Source organism: Podarcis muralis, chromosome 15 (genome assembly GCF_964188315.1).
Source record: "Podarcis muralis chromosome 15, rPodMur119.hap1.1, whole genome shotgun sequence".
Lineage (NCBI taxonomy): Eukaryota > Metazoa > Chordata > Lepidosauria > Squamata > Lacertidae > Podarcis > Podarcis muralis.
In genome coordinates this window covers 32,237,323-32,253,738 of record NC_135669.1, presented here as the reverse complement: position 1 = coordinate 32,253,738, position 16,416 = coordinate 32,237,323, and the positions used below count along the sequence as shown (strand labels likewise).

At 44.5% G+C, this 16,416-nt stretch overlaps 1 protein-coding gene across 2 annotated transcripts in view; it reads right to left on the bottom strand.

Annotated features, from left to right (window-relative positions):
• The window catches only part of DTX2 (deltex E3 ubiquitin ligase 2), a 33,611-nt gene extending 26,469 nt beyond the window's left edge, over positions 1 to 7,142 (bottom strand). For both annotated transcript variants that reach the window (XM_028707891.2, XM_028707892.2), the window contains exon 1: positions 7,016 to 7,142. The gene's annotated coding sequence lies outside the window, so the exon portion shown is untranslated. The remainder of the gene's footprint in view (positions 1 to 7,015) is intronic.
• Between the last annotated feature and the right edge of the window lie 9,274 nt (positions 7,143 to 16,416).

Here is a 16,416-nt window from a genome sequence, read left to right as displayed (position 1 = left end):
GGGACGACCTGCCAGGACTTAACACCGGGAAAACTGTTCTTTAAAATAACTCTGAAGTGGATATAGACTATACCTTAAATGGTGAAAAAATTTTAAGACATTTAAGATTTGAATGGGACTTTGTTACTGACATTGGACTAACCAAATTTAAATTGGAGAAAAAGTTTTACAACTTTAATGGCGGACTTGAGATTTTCTACATCCGGCTTTCTGTCTCTTTGTTGTTTCTAACTTGGAAACTTTTAACTGCTCCCTCTTGAGGGCTAAGAGGGAAAAATTGCAAGGTAACTGACTAATACTGGGATTTTCCATTGCAAGTTTTTCCTGTGAGAACGGCCTTGGGATATGAGTGGCACGGCAGAGGAGATAAGAACCAGATCTAAAGCTAAACTAACACAAAAGAAAAGAGGTTCAATCTCTGGCAACACAGTGCCTGCACCGGACAGTGTGACAGCAGCATCAATGGAATCTATGACACAGGCACTGCTTAAAATAAATCAATCCCTTGAGGCCTTAACAAAGCAATCTACAGAAAATTCAAAGAAATTGACAGAACTTACAACAAGATTGGATCTGAATACCACATCAGTGGCAACAAATACAGAATCTATAAATAGACTGATTCAGGAATCTTCAGAAACAAGGAAAATTGCAGAGAGTGCAAAATCTGTTGCAGGTGAGACACAGGAAAGACTTGCGCCGATTGAGAAAAAGGTGAATGAGCATGAAGCGGCCCTCTCCTTACTGGAATTACAACGGAAAGAACGAAATCTGAAATTTAGACAGGTTCCAGAGAAAGAGGAGGACAATCTGGCGGAATTTCTCACAGAGGCAATTCTGGAAAATTGGCAAGGAGATCTGGAGGAAGATGAAGTGGGGATAACAACTGCTTTCAGACTTGGTAGAAAGCAAAGCAAGAAGTCAAGGGATTGTCTGATTACCTTTAGAACCAAAGAGGAAAGGGACAAGATACTGAACCTTCATTATCAAAAAGCTTTGGTGATTGGAAACATTCAAGTCCAAATCTTTAAGGACATCCCTAAATACATCTTGGAAGTGAGGACTTTTTATAGAGACCTTGCCAATTTGCTGAGGAAGAACTTCATACCCTTCAGGTGGGAATTCCCACAGGGGTTGTCCTTTAACTACAAAGGGAAGAAAGTAAGAATAAGAACAGTACAGGAGAAAGAGTACTTTTTGGAGAGAAACCTAGAGGACCTACAGAAAGGTACGGTGGACCCGGCAAGAGAAGGACAAGGATTAACATCAGAAGGAGGAGGGCTAACGGACATTGCAAATCTATCATTTGGACTACCACAACCGCCAACTGAAGAGGAAGAAAAACTTGGAGCAGTCGGAGGATCAAACATCTAATAAACAAAATGTCTCTGCAACTTCTAAGTTGGAATTGCAACGGTTTGAACCATCCCAGAAAAAAACGACAGGTTTTCCACATTTTGAAAAGGGAACAACTGGATCTGATATGTCTACAGGAAACTCACATAACTAGAGCACACAGGAAATTGTTGGTGAACAAAAGATTGGGACAAGAATTTATATCTTCCGATAAAGTAAAAAAGAGAGGAGTAGTGATTTATGTAAAGGAAAAATTGGACCCAAAATTAAAATTTAAGGATGAAGAAGGAAGATACCTGGCAATTGAAGTACAGATCCAGGGGGAAAAATATTTGATAATTGGAGTATATGCACCAAATGATGGGAAGGCAGAATTTTTCAAGAAGCTGCATGAGACCTTACTAGATTATCTCGACTGCAAAATAATAATGATGGGGGACATGAATGGAGTGGTTTCTACAAATATGGACAAGGCACAAAGACAGACAATATCTAAAGAAGGAAGATTACCAAAGACTTTCTTCGAGATGACGGAAAATATGGACTTGATTGACATCTGGAGAACAAAGAATCCTCTCGAGAGAGAGGGAACTTTTTTCTCGGAATCTAAAATGACATGGACGAGAATCGACCAAATCTGGGTATCTAGTGTGATGGCTACAAAGATTAAAAAAGTAGAAATCTGCCCAAAAACCTGCTCCGACCATAATGCCGTAAAGATGGAAATGAAAATGACAACAACTGGATCCTTTAGATGGAGAATGAATGACTCCCTATTTAGAGAGGAACAATTCTGTATAAAGGCCCTAAAGACATTGAAAGATTACTTCGAGATAAATTTGAGAACAAATGTGGAAAAAAGAACAATTTGGGACGCGAGTAAAGCCGTGATGAGAGGCTTCCTGATACAACAGAATTCAATCAAGAGGAAAAAGCAAAATGAAAGGAAAGAAAGAATCTTAGAAAAAATGAAGGAAGGAGAAAAGAAACTGAGGTCAAAACCAAAGTCTCAAGAAATTTTGAGAGAGATAAAACATTATCAGACGCAATATATGGAACTGACAAATCAAGAGATAGAATGGAAAATTAAACAAATGAGACAAAGGACTTTTGAGTCTGCAGACAAGTGTGGGAAGCTCCTTGCATGGCAATTGAAAAAGAGGCAAAAATTGAATACAGTTACTTGTTTGGAGATAGAGGGAAAGAATGTTCATAAGCCAAATGAGATAAGTAACTGTTTTCAAAGTTTTTTTAGGAAATTATACACACAAGGGCCAGAAAACGAACAAGAAATAGAAGAATTTCTTAAAAATTATGGACTACCGAAAATTCCAGAACAGGGCAAGTTGATTTTGAATGAGAAAATAACAGAACAGGAAATAGAGGAGGCCATTCAAAAGGCACAACTGGGAAAGTCTCCAGGACCAGATGGACTGACGGCTAGATATTATAAAGCTTTGAGAGAAGGTTTAGTGCAACCACTGAAAGAAGTTTGCAATGAAATATTGGAGGGGAAAAAGGCACCTGAAACGTGGAAAGAGGCCTTTATTTCACTTATACCAAAGACCGAGACTGAAAAGAACCAGGTTAAGAACTACCGCCCGATATCATTATTAAATGTGGATTACAAAATGTTTGCAGACATTTTAGCAAAAAGACTGAAGAAAGTATTGACAGGTGAGATTCATAAGGATCAATCTGGCTTTCTCCCGGGAAGACACATGTCTGACAATGTGAGGAACATAATAGACATTGTGGAACTGTTGGAAATGAACATTAACAGAAAAGCGGTTTTGATTTTTGTGGACGCGGAGAAAGCCTTTGACAATATTTGTTGGTGTTTTATGAAAAAGAATCTCCAAGGGATGGGGGTAGGCCAAGGTTTTGAAAATGGTATAAGTGCAATTTATTCTGAGCAGAAGGCAAAGCTAATTGTGAATAATGTGGTAACGGAAGAGATAGCTATAGAGAAAGGAACACGACAGGGATGCCCTATTTCCCCCTTACTTTTTATACTGGTTCTGGAGGTTTTGTTAAATATGATCAGAAAGGACCAGTTGGTTAAAGGAATTCAGGTCGGAGTGAGAGAGTATAAATTAAGGGCATTTGCAGATGACCTAGTTTTGACTTTGCAACAGCCAATCACTAGCACAAAAAGAGTTTTAGAACTGATCGAGATATTTGGTCAAGTTGCAGGATTTAAGTTGAACAAACAAAAAACTAAAGTCTTGGAAAAAAACCTAACAAATGAAGAAAAAGAGACATTCCAGAATGAAACAGGTTTGGAGATAGCAAAAAAAGTGAAGTACCTGGGGGTGAATTTGTCATCGAAAAATGTGAATCTTTTTAAAGACAATTATGATAAATGTTGGACAGAAGTTAAGAAAGATTTAGACATATGGTCAAGGCTGAAACTTTCCTTGTTAGGCAGAATTGCTGTTATCAAAATGAATGTATTGCCTAGAATGTTATTTCTGTTTCAGACATTACAAATAATAGACAAGATGGACTGTTTCAAGAGGTGGCAGAAGGACATATCGAAATTTGTTTGGCAGGGCAAAAAGCCAAGAATAAAATTTAAGACATTAACAGATGCGAAAGATAGAGGGGGTTTTGCCCTGCCGGACTTAAGACTTTACTATGAATCAGCAGCGTTTTGCTGGTTGAAAGATTGGCTGCTCCTCGAGAATACAGACATTTTGGATCTTGAAGGATTTGACAACAGATTTGGTTGGCATGCATATATATGGTATGACAAGGTAAAATTGCATAAAGGTTTTAAGAACCATATGGTGAGGAAAGCTCTGTATAATGTTTGGATTAAGTATAAAGACCTGTTTGAAAGTAGAACCCCCAGGTGGTTGTCACCAATGGAAGCAAAAGAGGTGAAAAAATTGAATATGGGTTCTAATTGGCCTAAATATTGTGAAATTATAGAACAAGATGGTGAAAATGTAAAATTGCAGAGTTTTGAGAAACTGAAGTTTAAGGTGAGAGATTGGTTACATTATCGACAGATAAATGAAGTATTCAAACAGGACAGAAAGAAAGGCTTCCAAGTGGAGAAGTCAAAATTAGAAACAGAACTGTTAGAACCCAATACTAAAAATTTGTCAAGAATGTACAACTTGCTGTTGAAATGGAATACTCAAGATGAAATGGTGAAATCTAATATGATTAAATGGGCACAGGATATTGGGCATGACATTGAACTTGCTGACTGGGAGCAGTTATGGACCACTGGTGTTAAATTTACGGCATGCAATGCCTTAAAAGAAAACATTATGAAAATGATCTACAGGTGGTACATGACTCCTGCTAAGTTAGCAAAGATCTATCATTTGCCCAACAACAAGTGTTGGAAGTGTGGTGAAACGGAGGGAACCTTCTATCACCTTTGGTGGACCTGCCCGAAGATTAAGGCTTTCTGGGAAATGATCTATAACGAAATAAAAAAAGTTCTGAAGAGAACGTTTGTTAAAAAACCAGAGGCCTTTCTCTTGGGTATGGTGGGCCAAATGGTGCCAAAGAAGGATAGGACATTTTTTATGTATGCCACTACAGCAGCAAGAATTCTTCTAGCAAAGTATTGGAAGACGCAAGATTTACCCACGTTGGAAGAATGGCAGACGAAGGTGATCGACTATATGGGACTGGCAGAGATGACTGGCAGAATTCGAGACCGGGGGAAAGAGGCGGTGGATGAAGATTGGAACAAATTTAAAGTTTATCTTAAAAACTGTTGTAATTTGGAAAATTAGGGGCTCAGAGTTATAAGAGATAAAGAACTACAGTTGTATTAATAATTAACTGAAGTTAAATACATGAAATATATTTAAGCTATGTGCAGAGGGTTGCTGAAAAATCTTGAAACAAGAATGCAGAAAAGGGGTGGTATGGGGAAGTCGTGTTTTTGGTTTGTTTATGTTTATGTTTATGTTTTGTCTCTTTTTTATTTATGGAAAACTAATAAAAATTTATTATAAAAAAAAAAAAAAATAAAGGCGGTCAATGTGCTGTCGGACTCCAATCTCCATTGGCCCTGGGCAGCATGGTCAACAGTAACAGATTATTGGAGCTGGATGTCTAACATCTAGAGGCCACCACTCAGCTACCCCTCTCCTCCCCACAGAGTTCTGGCCTATGACCAGGCGGTCCTGGGTTCAAATTCTCAAGTCAGCCTTGAAGCCCACTGGGTATCACTGGGTCACACACCATCATAAAAATTATACCCCACCTTGCCTCCAAGGAGCTCAAGGTGGTCCACATGGTTTCCCCTCCCACTTTACTGTAATCGTCACAACAGTGCTATTTTTCTAGAAAAAGAGGTGCCGGAAATCACCATGAATCACTTGTTCTCTTATAACGGCAATAGTGTCCACCTGAGAGGTGCCAAAACTGAGTTCCTGTGAGTTCCAGCTGGGGGGGGGGGAGAATAGCCCTGTGAGGTAGGTTAGGCTAAGAGGCAGCGAGTGGCCCTTAAGGTCACCCAGTGATCTTCATCGCTAAATGGGGATTTGAAACCAGGTCCTAGTCCATGGGTAGGCAAACTAAGGCGCGGGGGCCAGATCTGGCCCAATCACCTTCTAAATCCATCCCGCGGACAGTCCGGGAATCAGCGTGTTTTTACATGAGTAGAACGTGTCCTTTTATTTAAAATGCATCTCTGGGTTATTTGTGGGGCCTGCCTGGTGTTTTTACATGAGTAAAATGTATCCTTTTATTTAAAATGCATCTCTGGGTTATTTGTGGGGCATAGGAATTCGTTCATTTCCCCACCGCCCCAAAATATAGTCCAGCCCCCCACAAGGTCTGAAGGACAGTGGACTGGCCCCCTGCTGAAAAAGTTTCCTGACCCTTGACAAACACTGTAACCACACAGGACTGATCACCCTTGCACAGTGGTTCCGTGGGGCAAGGGGACAGAAGAAGTGAAACTTCCTCTGTTTACCTTATGTTCCTCCTTCAAGTAAGGGCAGGGTTTATTAAAAATACAATATACAATAAATGAATAAACCACAACCTACAGGTTTTGAGAGTCGTCCTTGGGCTAGAAGGAGGGGCGAGAGAAGATTAAGAGGTCTGGGTTCGAACCCTCCCTTAGCGAAAAAAAGAAAGAAATCACAGTGGGTGGGTGGCTGGCCTTGGGCAAGTACTTGGCTGCTTAGTAACTCTCTCCGTCTCTGAAGTCTTAACTTACCTCACCGGGCCGGGAGGGGGGGGGGGCTGCGAGGGTAAAATGGACAGGAGAGGAAGGAGAAAACAAGAGACCACAAACACCGACGGCCCCACCCCGAGTTTCTGGGAGGAAATGAAAGATGTCATGTTATTAAAGGGCCGCTCCCAATTTTCTCAGAAACTCCACTTACAAAAAAAAAACACCATTTATTTTTAATTTTTTGTAAACCCTGAAAAGCACTGCCGGAGACTGAAAGGCACGAGGGGTCGTTGACCCCCTAAAATGCCCCCCTCAGCCCTTCAACCCACTTCCCTCAGACCCGCAACACTTCGAAAAACCGCGTCCCCCCAAAAAACAACAACTCTCCAAGCCCCCCAGACCTCTCTCAGCCCCCAAAAATCTTCAACCCCCCCCCCCAAAACCGCCCCACCTCCCGCCGTGTGAGTGGGACTGAGCCGCCTCGCCCTCCCAGCCCCTCACCGGAGGCCGCTGCCAGGAAGCTCCTCGTTGCCGCTGCTCCAGCCGCTGCTGCTATTCCTGCCGTTGCTTCCTCACGGCCACCTCCGCCTCAGCCAGAGTAAGCACGCATGCGCCGCCGCTGTCGTCATCGGCACCGCCTCCTCGCTGCCGAGCAGCATCATGGGAGTCGTAGTCTTTCCTCCCCTCCCCGCTGAAACAGCTCTTTTTTTTTTTCCAGCACAAGCATTCCATTCCATTCCGCGCCCCGTCCCCGAACTACGCATGCGTGCCGCGGTGCGTCCTGGGAAGGGTAGTCTCGGGAAGTGGGGCGGGCTGCAGCCCCTCCGCCTCTTCCCACGTGGTGGCGGTGATTCCTTTGGAAGGGACCTTTGCAGGAGTGCAGGGGGTGGTTGCAATCATAATAATAACAACCTGGATTAGGGATGTTGTCATATTATTAGTTGTGGTCTGGATTAGATGCGATTAAAAACAGCTACCTCTCTCTATCAGGCTAGCTCAAGGCTGAGTTTTTCCTGCACAAACATGCTTGACACATTCTTAATACAGTACAGTTACAGATAGGTAGCCGTGTTGGTCTGCCATAGTCAAAACAAAAAAAATTCCTTCCAGTAGCACCTTAAAGACCAACTGAGTTAGTTCTTGGTATGAGCTTTCGTGTGCATGCACACTTCTTCAGATACACTGAAACAGAAGTTGCCAGATCCTTCTATATAGTGAGAAGGTGGGGAGGGGTATTACTCAGAAGGGTGGTGGGAATGGGTGATTGGCAGACTTAAAACCATGGAGAGACCTGGTCTGAACAAAGACATTGGATTCTTATCTCATTATACACGACAAAGCCATTTTTCACCTTCTCACCCCTTGCTTTTTCCTGTAAGACCTATTGCAGTCGTTAAGAGTCGTCAACAGGCTCATCACAGCTATCTGCCAATCACCCATTCCCACCACCCTTCTGAGTAATACCCCTCCCCACCTTCTCACTATATAGAAGGATCTGGCAACTTCTGTTTCAGTGTATCTGAAGAAGTGTGCATGCACACGAAAGCTCATACCAAGAACTAACTCAGTTGGTCTTTAAGGTGCTACTGGAAGGAATTTTTTTTTTTGTTAATACAGTACAGTTTGAATAAGCAGATTCTCCTAACAATATCTTTAATGCAGTCTGGGTAAGGGGAATCAGCAGATTCTCCTTACATGTGTGTGTGGAGAAACTAGCCTAGGGTACACAAGTAAAATTTGCACTCATTGCTGAACCCACTTTTGCTTCTGCCTCTGCCCACCAGCCCTTGGAAGCAGGGGTGCCAACTTGGGGGGAAATGGGGGGGCAGGTAAGCCCTGCCCCACATAATCAGTCACTAGTTGCGGTGCAACACACACCATCTGAATGCCAATGCCCCTCATCTTGGGGGTGGGGTGCGGAGCAGCTCCCTCAGATATTTTATTGGGGGGGAGGTGAAAGCTCCTACGCTTTCAAGGCTGCCCAGAAGGGCATGTATCCCTCAGGCTGAAAAGGATTTCTCTGCGTTGCAAGGCTTTAGAAACAAAACAAAAATGAATAGCAGATAAGCAGCAGCTGCTGTGCAGTTATTTTGTATCCTGTTGTTGGATCAAGGTCATGCAGATAGAAGGGGCTTATTAAGGCACAACTGAAAGCTAATTTGCGCTTGGGAAATACGATTCAAGGCATCTTTCGGGATCTCTCAGGCTGATAACTGTGAGAAGGATGTGATATGAATTCCTGAGGTGACAGAGTCATACTTTGACCATCCAGAACAGCCCAGGAGTTTTAAGAGCAATTATTTCCAGTCTATTTGTTTTTTTTAGCAAGGGGAACCTTGCCAAGTTAGCAGCCACCATGAGCAGTTAATTGCTTGGTTGGTATCAAAGAGGTGGCCTAGGAAGGACTAGGCTCTGATGGAGCAAGGTTGATATTGGATCAAAAGGCTATTTTAACAGCTGGTGAGCAATGCCAGCCCAGAGAACTGGGGCAGAGGGAAATCACCAACAGCATTAACTCAGTGGTTGAGCACCCAGGGGCAGTGCAAGACCCCTGAGTTCAGTTCTCAGCATCTCCAGATAAGCCTGGGACAGAGTCCTGTTAGAAACCCTGGTGAAGGTTGCCAGCTTTTCCCTGCAAATATCTCCAGATAAACCCATTTCTATAGGCAGTTTTGACCAATGCAAATATTTGCCCAATGTAATGCATCTTTTAAATGCTATGTTCAGTAGTATATGCACTGCTTGGCTGCAGAACTGTGTTGCAAAATTTGGAGAAAAGTAAACTTCCAAGGATAGCTGTGTTTCAGTTCATGTATGGGTTCAAAAATTGCAGGTTAAGAAGGTTCACATTAAAATGCAATCAAAATAAAATCCCCTCCCATCCCTACCCCACACCTTCCAAGGGATGCTTGCTTCTACCTGCATTTGATGAATCAAACCCTTCAAGTGATCCGAGTCTCTGCCTATCTCTTGCAAATCACCCAGAGATCTACTAGCATGTCCTGATGTACCTCCTGAGTCCCCTCACCCCTGTCATTGTAAGCAATCTAGTCTAACCCCCTGTTGGATCCAGAAGATCCAGAGCTAGAGTCAAGTTTGAAGCGAGGCAAAGCCCATCCAGCATCACTCTAAGTCATCAGTTCTTAGCTTCAAGAGGTTTATCCTAACATTCAACCAAAATTCCCCTTCCTGTAATGTAAGCCCATTAGATACAGATCTAGTACACTGTGTTTTAGAGCCATGTTTGTGTGATTTGAATTGTGATTTCTCACACACACAACGTACTGCTTTGGACCATCTTCCTGGGCCAAGGCATTGTAATAAACAAAAATCTGCCCTTATTCCCTTATGGAGGACACAAGAGCCCTTATAGAGTGCTTTGTAGGTTCTCCATCGGTAGGAGAAAATAACAGAGGCCAACCAGAGAATACTGAGAAGCAAAGCAGCTAGTAAGCCTGATCTTTATTGAACTGTTACAACAGGGTGCTCCCCTCACACGCAGGAGGACAGGGGAGGACTCAGAACAAAGGTGTGCCTGCCCTTATATAGACATTTTATATTCCCTGCCCTGGAGCTCAAGACCACCACTCCATACATCATACATACATCACAGAAGGGGTGTAACCCAAGACCACCACCCCCAAACATCATACCTACATCACAGAAAAGGTGGTCTACAACAGAAAATCGAATGTTGTTGTTTTTCCTGTCTGCCAGGTTATCTGATAATGCCTTATCTGATTGCCTTTTCTGGTAGCCTGCCCATTCCTTTGAGATGGTGATTACCCACTTCCTGAGACAATGGGAAGCCCCCCCCCCGCCACGCCCTTCCTCCTTGCAGAGAAAACATTTGGTCAGTTTGGGAGTCAAAATGGTTTCAGGGCGGTCCTCCTGTGCTGCTCCAGACATGTGGTCCACACATCTATGTATGCGCTTGGTTGGTACATTTATGAACATTTACCATATATATATATATATATATATATATATATATATATATATGGCCTTAAATTTTTTATTTCAGCATTAACCATTATACCTCTGCGCTGCACTGGACCATGGAATCCTAGGGCTTTGCTCTCTGACTCCCCGCAGGCAGAACCACCACCCCACAAAATCTGAGGAGCGTTATACTGCAAGCGCTGACCGCATCTGAGACTTCAAGGCCTTTTGCAGGGCTCAAGGCTGCCTGATGAAAATGTCAGAATTCGGATGTTGTTTCAGCAATAGTCAAGCCTTAGACTGAGCCTTATAGACCAGCGGCAGTTCTGTCTCGTTTGTAAGTTCCTCCTTTACTGAAAGCTGCTCCTCCATCAGAAGTGGGTCTCTCTCAGGAACTGCTTGGCATACCCAAAGCCCCTTTTCAACAGGGTGCCCTTGGGCTGCTCTCCCTCGCCCCCTTCCCTGGCTTGGCACGACAGGCTGCTGCTGTTGCTGCTCAAGGCCCATCATGAAGCAGATTAACACAGGTGAACAAAGGCAATCTTGTTCTGGCCTGAACCAGCCTATGTGCTATGCTGTTGGGGGTGGGAACAGCCCTTTCTTAGGACAAACATCACCTTGCGGGTCCTGCCACCTTACTCGCTTTTTCTCTAAACTAAAAAGCCCCAAGCCCTGCAATGTGATAGGACCAGAAAGACGGGTCTGGAATAATGTATTCAATGCCTCTAGGTCTGAGGTTCCTCAGCCCTGACAGGGAGCTAGAATATTGGTTCTTTTAATTTATTTTTTAAGGCTCTGAAACGTAATATTATCCAGAATTCCAACAATACTATCAGATCCCGCATTACAGTTTAATCAATCAATGGTTCAAAAGTGGAAAACTTATTGAAATAAAAAATTTAAGGTCTTATATATAATATAAATGTTCATAAATGTACCAACCAAGCACGTACATAGATATGTGGACAACATGTCTGGAGCAGCACAGGAAGACCATCCTGAAACCATTTTGACTCCCAAACTGACCAAATGTTTTCTCTGTGTGTGAGGGGAGCACCCTGTTGCAACAGTTCAATAAAGATCAGGCTTACTAGCTGCTTTGCTTCTGAATATTCTTTGGTTGGCCTCTGTTATTTTCTCCTACCGATAGAGAATCTACAAAAGACTATAAGGGCTCTTGTGTCCCTCATAAGGGAATAAGGACAGGTTTTGTTTATTACAGATGGCAACCATGAAGGGACCTTTGGTTGCCCAGATTCTGGGGGCGAGGAAGGACTGGTGCTTTAGCACGCACCAGGCCATTTGCCAGGAGGAGCCACCTGTCCTCCAGTGATGCCCTGACCATTTCCAAATCTAGCAGTCTGCCCCATCTATGTGCTCCCCACCCCGCTCCACACACACTACAAGGAAGGCAAAAGCATACAGTGCCAAAATAAATCCCCGAAAACCCCCCTCCCCCAACACCTGGCTGTTTCTCTGCTAATATGTTGGAAGGAATCACGCACTGTGCAAAGGCCCTCAGCCAATATCCTTGCAGCCAAATGATCATTGCTGTACTGACTTCCTCCCAATTTAGACCTGGTGCTTCTCCCTCCCCTTCTTAAAAGGGGAATAAAATGCCCCTGCAAAAAAAAAGAAAAAGGAAAAAGGAAAGTTTCCTCTTGTGAGAGTTGCTAAACTAGCTTCCACTTTCCATCAGCAGCCTGTGGCCAGCGCCTCTTGAGTGAAAGTATCTCTTCTGCTCTTTCGGGAAATTTGATCCATTCTGCAGGAAACCATGTACCTTTAAAGGAGTCCGGATTGGGGTTTCCACCCCCTGCTCTACCTCCCTGCCGATGAAGATGATTTCAAATCTAAGCCAAGATGCACTACTGTAAAGGGTCCTTTTGCCATACCATCGAATCTCAAGGCTCGTCCTGTTCCATCTACTGCAAAGTCTAGCAAGGTTACAGCAATGACAGTCTGGAACCGCTGAACTGACGGATGAGGGATTTTCTGTCTCCGTGCTTCTTTGTAATTTGCAAGAAAAGGAAAAAGAAAAGGAAAAAAAGGGGGTGCCTTTGCTTGGCATGCGAAGAAAGATTTTTTTCTTGTTTTGAAGTCGCTTTCCCCACGCACAAACGTCTTCACCGCCCGGCCACTTCATCGCCAAAGACTAAAATTGGGAATGTGACCCTGACATCCATTACAAAGTGCAAAACAGAATAGCAAGCAGGTATGTGAACTTTACAACGCTTTTTCTCCAACTTTGGGAAGATGGCAAGGGGATTCAAGCACCCTTGGGTGCTCTGGAAGCAGAAGAGGGGTGAATGATGATAATGCTTAAGTAGCTAAGAAATTTAGGGGCAAAACCCAGAATTCACATGCAACGTTTTAAACCAGTGGTTCCCAAAGTAGGCAATAGCGCCCCCTGTGTGTGAGGGGGGTAGGATTACCTTGGGGGGCACTAAGAGGCAAGGGGGTCTCTGGAGGCAGAAATTGTCAGGAGTTCAGCCTACACTCGAGTAGGACCCTGGCAGAGACACATGCCCAACTGGCATGTTCTCTCCCTCCTGGTTGATCGTTCAGGAGCTTCAAAAGCTTTTTTCAGACTTTGAAAAACTGGTGTTGCTGGATCAAGTCCATCAGATTTGTTGAATTGATTAAACTAACTCATTTCAATTGGATTCTGAATAAATATGCAATTGATTGCTCTCAGTTATAATTTTATTGTGTTATGATCTTCCTTAGTGGGTTGTGCAAACCGCTGTGCTGAACAATGCTTTTTATAGGGTAGGGGGCACCGGGGATGAATATATAGAACCAAGGGGGCAGAGGTCCCCCCTCCCATTTATTTATTTTTTAGAGCCACTGGTTTAAACACTAATGGTTGCTTTTTAGCTTCTTGCACTATGAAAAACAAACGTCCTGAACAAATGAGCGAGTATTTTGAAGTCTGTCAATGCAGCTTCCCAAGAGAATGGCATTCCTCATGAAATGACTTGCGACAGAGACGTGCTTTATTAGATATGTCTTAAAGGAATGTACCGTGATGTTGAGGTTTATCCACTTCCTTAGGCCATCAGAATAGGCCAGTTCTCATTTTTATAATTGGTGCTTGGATATGGATACCCTAAGTAGAAAGTCTGGCAGGTGTTCCTTGAGAATACTTGGAGGCTGTTGACCAGGTTGCGTTTCAGGTATGTTAAAGGGGTGTGTGCTGGGTTTGAGACAGGTACTCCAGGGATGAGGAACCTGTGGCCCTCCAGATGTTGCTGGACTCCAACTCGCATCCTCCCTGACCATAGGCCATGCTGGCTGGGGCTGATGGGAGTTGGAGTCCAGCAACATCTGGAGGAGAGCCCGAGGTTCTGTACCCTTGAAGAACACCCTCCAACACTCGACAACCTGTGCATGTGTTTTGCACTCACCTAACCCAATAGCAGGGACTTGGCGCTGTGGGTTAAACCATAGATCCTAGGACTTGCTGATCAGAAGGTCAGCGTTTCGAATCCCCGCGACAGGGTGAGCTCCCGTTGCTCGGTCCCTGCTCCTGCCAACCTAGCAGTTTGAAAGCACGTCAAAGTGCAAGTAGATAAATAGGTACCACTCCGGCGGGAAGGTAAACGGCGTTTCCGGGCGCTGCTCTGCTTCGCCAGAAGAGGCTTAGTCATGCTGGCCACATGACCCGGAAATTGTACGCCGACTCCCTCAGCCAATAAAGCGAGATGAGCGCCGCAACCCCAGAGTCGGCCACAACTGGACCTAATGGTCAGGGGTCCCTTTACCTTTAACCCAATAGCATGTGTGATTTTTCTTTCGGTCCCACACTAGAAGTGCCCTTATAGTTCAGACCATTCTAGAGCACCATTTATCACCATTTATGTTCCCGCTTGGACTACTGCAATGTGCTCTGCGTGGGGCTACCTTTGAAGGTGACCCGGAAACTGCAATTAATCCAGAATGCGGCAGCTAAACTGGTGACTGGGAGTGGCCACCGGGACCACATAACACCAGTCCTGAGAGATCTGCATTGGCTCCCAGGACATTTCTGAGCACAATTCAAAGTGTTGGTGCTGACCTTTAAAGACCTAAACGGCCTTGGTCCAGTATACCTGAAGGAGCGTCTCCACCCCCATCGTTCAGCCCAGACACTGAGATCCAGCACTGAGGGCCTTCTGGCGGTTCCCTCATTGCGAGAAGTGAGGTTACAGGGAACCAGGCAGAGGGCCTTCTCGGTAGTGGCGCCTGCCCTGTGGAACGCCCTCCCTTCAGATGTAAAGGAAATAAGCAGCTATCTTATCTTTAAAAGACATCTGAAGGCAGCCCTGTTTAGGGAAGTTTTTAATATTTAATGCTGCATTGTTTTTAACACTTGATTAGGAGCTGACCAGAGTGGGCAGGGTATAAATAATAAATTATTACTATTTTACAGTATTATTATTATCAGTTGAATTCCCCCCCCATCAAATCAATTTTAAAAAAGAGAGAAAGAAAAACCCCTTCTGTTCACTCGGAGCCACAGGTAGCGTGCAAAATCTGCGTGCTCCAAATTGTTAAGATTGCAGGATGGTTTGGGGGATGGGGCAGAGGACTTCCTGAGCGAAGCTACACACCTTCTTGCAGCCAGGACAGGTACATGCTCTTGGCTGCAGACCACCTCGTCTGCCATCATCCAGCTCTTCTTAGAAGAAGGGGAGGTAGGCAGGGGCCTCTCAGAGAAACAAAAGGCGACATTATTCCCCCGGGAGCCTCGCGCTCTGATGGATGAATAGAGTATTCAAAGACATAAATCTTATGGACTAGATTGTTTTTCATCCTCAGATATAACTGTGCCAGTTGTCTGCTGGAAGGCGGAGCCCCTGCTGCGACGAGAGCGGGGGAACGGCAGTGTGCCTTGATGCTTGCACCTTCTCCAGAACATTTGGGCTGGGTTCTGGGGGGCTGTAAGGAGGAGGAGAGCCATGCTACCTGAGAAGGAGTCACAGATGGTATTTAACTCTGAGTAGGCTTGCTAAGGGGATGCGGGTGGCGCTGTGGGTAAAACCTCAGCGCCTAGGACTTGCCGATCGTATGGTCGGCGGTTCGAATCCCCACGGCGGGGTGCGCTCCTGTTGCTCAGTCCCAGCGCCTGCCAACCTAGCAGTTCGAAAGCACCCTCGGGTGCAAGTAGATAAATAGGGACCGCTTACTAGCGGGAAGGTAAACAGCGTTTCCGTGTGCGGTTCTGGCTCGCCAGAGTAGCTTCGTCATGCTGGCCACGTGACCCGGAAGTGTCTGCGGACAGCGCTGGCTCCCGGCCTCTAGAGTGAGATGAGCGCACAACCCTAGAGTCTGTCAAGACTGGCCCGTACGGGCAGGGGTACCTTTACCTTTACCTTTAGGCTTGCTAAGATGTACAGTGGTACCTCGGGTTACAGACACTTCAGGTTACAGATGCTTCAGGTTACAGACTCCACTAACCTAGAAATAGTACCTGGGGTTAAGAACTTTACCTCAGGATGGGAGCAGAAATCGCGCGGCAGCAGCGGGAGGCCCCATTAGCTAAAGTGGTACCTCAGGTTAAGGACAGTTTCAGGTTAAGAACGGACCTCTGGAACGAATTAAGTACTTAACCTGAGGTACCACTGTATAAGACTAAATCAGATAAGTGTTGGAGATGCAAAGAGGGGGAAGGAAACATTCTTTCATGTGCCGTGGACTTGTAAAAGGGTAAAAGAGTATTGGGAAATGGTCCATAATGAATTGGAAAAAATGTTTAAAAGTACTTTCCCCTCCCAAACCCAGAGTCCTTTCTGTTGGGGATCATTCAGACTGAAATTCCCAGGTGTCAGAAAAAGTTATTTATGTATGCTACTACTGCGGCCTGTGTTTTGTAAGCCCCAAAATGGAAAACGTGCGAGGTCCCAACCGAAGAAGAATGGCAACTTAAGTTGACAGAATATGCACTACTTGCAGACTTAGCATATAGAATAAGAGAA